We start from the raw sequence: 3875 nt of genomic DNA, 5'->3' as shown, positions 1-3875 counted from the left end.
CTCTTTGAAAAAACACAGAAGAAGAAAAGCTGGAACGTTGCAGAGAGACACTAGGCGGCCGGAAGCAACAGGAGGCAGAAAGCTTTACAGCAGAGGCAAAACTCTGCTAGCCACCATGGTGCTAACTAGCGAACCAATTACAATGAATGTAATGGTTAGCTGCCAAAACTAGCAAGCTAACATTAGCTAACCTAGGTTACAACTTGATTTCTCAGAGGAGCCAAGCTCACAAACAGTATATTTTGATATGTGATGAATGTATTTCCCATTATTGCATCTCTCTGTTCCAGTTTCAAGAAGTCAAGACAGAGATAAGGAAGATAACTGGAGATATGATAAAGATAGTACCAGGTAACATTAATCCAATGAATGAATTCTTCTATCAACCGCCCCTCCCGTCTCTGTAAATACCAATACATTTTTTTTCTCAGACAATGTTTTAGTTTGGTAAGTTAACCCTAAATCATATGACCTCCCACATACATATATCATTGTTTATTCTACTTGCCAGTTTGATCAAGGGAAAACTTTTTGCCGTATTCAATTCAACAAGCCATGAATGTGTTCTGTTCATAAATATCATCTTCCTAATTGATATTTAACCTTTTGCACTGCACAGATAATATTTTACTTAACTTTGTATTTGCTTGCAAAAAAGAAAGATGATTGGTCTAAAGAGTCCAAAATGTAATTCAAGAATTGTCTTAAAAACCTGTTAAAAACTAATAAGTTTACTTGAGCTATTTTCTATCTATAGACATTATAAATTGTTTTGAGGAAAACACGTTATCATTTTAAAGCAGTGTTAGCTGTAGTCTGTGATATTTGGGTGAGCTAATAGTAATTAACTTGTTATATTAAGTAGTAAGTATAAGCAATTCTGTTTTAAAAGTTTTAGATGGTGGTCTTAATTTTGTCATTTTTTTCTTTGCCTTTTAGGTTGCTGGTTCCAAAATGATCTGGACGTGTAAGTTGTGCGCAGCTTCTTTCACCTCCAGAATACCTTTATTTAGACACCACAGGCTGCAGCACAGCCACTATTCCAGAATCAGCCCTCGTATATGTCTCTATACTGATTGCATTTGTACATTTCCCCTTCATTAGAAAGATGATGGAGACCACATTTTCCCACGCCGACAGACCATAGTGATGTCCTGCCCAGCAGTGAACGAGCTCATGGACCTCTGGCCTGCTCTCAAAATAGAATCTTAGGTAATATGGATCAGCTCTCTCTTTTAAAGTGAAAATTGTGATTCTTACTCATCTGGCCACTTCATGAATGTGTGCTAGATTCTTAAAATTGAACTGTTTTTTTAAGTGTTGTTGCTGTATTCTCCTGCTGTTATTTCAATGTAGTTGTATGCAGAGTTCCAGCGGATTACGAATCAGAACCTGCCCAACACATTCTATGCTGAGCATGACCACCATCTTCCTCGACTGATGACCTTATTCAGACAGAGGGAGTCAAAAACTGGGAAGACAGCAGATTCTCTGGCTGAAATTTTAAAAATCCACAATGAACAGGTAAATAGATTATTACACATTTCATAGGTTGAACCATCACAACATTGAACAGGTTCACTGATTCAAATGAGCTTTGTGAATTTTGCAATTAGTCCACTTTGTGTTTGCCATCTGTCTGATTGCATTAAAGATGTGAACAGGGTATTTGTGGACATGTGCTCTGATTGGACTGTTTAAAATCAGCTTTGTTCAGTAAATTCTTCCGTGTATACAATTCTGTTTTTATCTGAATAGGAAATCGACGACATCCACACCAAGCGCTCTCCTGTCCTCCACGCCCTTCCTTTGTATCTGTTCGAGGACGTTCTGGATTTTTCAGAACCTGCACAGTGAGTCTTAAGTTACTGACTACTGTCTATTATGTAAACAGTTCATCAAAATAACATGTTTTAGGACTTACCTTTGTTTAGTCTACCCATACAGTTTTCGTATATGGTCTGTTTTCTTTCTCTTCCCTACAAAGGAACTGTATTGGCGTTATGTTCAGAGTGATAAGATGTTTAGTAGAACATTTTCCTGTAAATGTCTTTTAGTTTGGTTTCAGTCACTCACACCACTTAGATTCTCTGGTAATTTGTGAGGATTTGAATCATGGATCTTATGTTTTCCACCTCTTACAAAGAGACCCAGGTCTAGAGTTGTCACGATACCAAAATGAGTAACCACGATACTATACCAGACAAAGTATCACGGTTCCGGGTATTATCGCGATACTGCAGCCTTTTTTTATTATTGTTATTTTTATGAACTGCAATGTATTTGTACAAGTTATAAATACTTATTTTAAAAATTATTTAAATACTTGATATGGTTGACATTAAATAATCATTCAGTTTCCTTTGCACATTAATTTATGTTTAACTATTATAAATAATCAACTTAGGATAACAAATCCACTGTCTTTAAAAAATATATATTTGACAATAATGCTTCTTCTCCAACATAATAAACCATAGAGGACAAAATACAATAAGCAGGAACTGATTCCCTGTGAAAACTATATTTTTATGCATTTTCTAGGTGCTTTATACTTTGACATCCTTTAACTCTTCATCCCTCAGCCTGTACACGGAGCATATAGCCTAATATTAGCCAATGAGAAAATAAACAGGGCATACTAACCTGTTATTCGACATATAAATCTGGGTGACGACACTGCAGGTGTTTTATGAGGTTGGATGTGTTCCCTCCTTTGGCTCCTATAGCTTGGTGGCAGCGCCTGCACAGCGGACGGCCTCGTCTATTGCTTTACCATCTGTGCCTTGTTTAAAGCTAAAATAGTTCCAAATGTGACTTTTGGAGTTTGTTTTTTTGAGCAAAATTAGTGGTGCCACTGAGACGCCGCCGCGGCAGACTCGCCGCTCGGGCCCGGTGCTTCTGCCATGGTGAGTGTGTTGTCTCGTGTTAGTGACTGTAAGCAGTGCGCGCGTCGGGGCGAGACAGAACTTTAGCTTGTAGTTTGTTTTGAAGCGAATTTCTATCGAAGCGGAGCAGTCTCCATGGAGTTCGTTCTTGCTAGAGTCCTAAAGAGTCCTCTCTCTGTAGGACTCTAGTTCTTGCCGGCAGAAACACACGAACAGCCAATCAGCTAAGAGACGGGCGGACCCAGCGTGCAGAAACAGCCTATCATATCCCCGGACGTCACCAGTAACCATCAATCATTCAGCAGCTGTGTAGTTCGGTTGCAGTAGTTAGCATGTGGGTTTGTTTACAAGGGAGTAGCATGCAGTGAGAAGCCGGGAGGAGAGTAGAGGCGGCCGCTATGTAGCGGAAACTGGCACCGGTAGTATAGTAATCCACGGTAGTACCGTCGTGTAGAATTTCTAGTATAGTAGGAACCGTTAGGATTTGGCACCGCGGGGTACCGTGGGTACCGTGCAACTCTACCCAGGTCTCCCTTGTAAAAGAGGTATTGGATTTCAATGGGACTTGGTTAAAGAAAGATAAATGAAATGTCATCTGTTCTGTTCCATGTGTTAGTTTGTGATTAGTATCTCTTTTTCATTCATTCAGGGCGAGTCTGATGAGCCAGAGCTTGATGGTGTTGCAGTGGGCCTCCTTACTCTCATCAGTGACCATGACACAATCCAGTTCACTACCACCCTGTGAGTCGTCATTGAAAGGAATTAGCCAGGAAGCCAAAGGCACTTTTATAGCTGATAACAAAAGCTAATTTCATTAGTGTATTATTTATTATTGTTTTTGATTACTGATTATTTTACTGACTATCAGATTAGTTGTTTGGTCAATATCAGAAATACAATGACAACACAAACTAATAAACATTGAGTTTGGTTAAAATGGTGTGGTTGTGTACTTAGTGTTAATGTATCCATTTTAAGGTGTTAATT

General features: G+C 38.9%; 1 long non-coding RNA gene across 1 annotated transcript; it reads left to right on the top strand.

Annotated features, from left to right (window-relative positions):
- Positions 1-254: 254 nt before the first annotated feature.
- Positions 255-1450, top strand: LOC115567968 (uncharacterized). Its single transcript, XR_003981308.1, has 4 exons — positions 255-351; positions 940-967; positions 1105-1212; positions 1357-1450. It is a non-coding gene; the product is annotated as an uncharacterized LOC115567968 (long non-coding RNA).
- The last annotated feature ends 2425 nt before the right edge of the window (positions 1451-3875 follow it).

This window comes from Sparus aurata, chromosome 17 (assembly GCF_900880675.1).
Source record: "Sparus aurata chromosome 17, fSpaAur1.1, whole genome shotgun sequence".
Lineage (NCBI taxonomy): Eukaryota > Metazoa > Chordata > Actinopteri > Spariformes > Sparidae > Sparus > Sparus aurata.
Note: the sequence above shows the minus strand (reverse complement) of the source record. Positions and strands in the feature narration are given on the sequence as shown.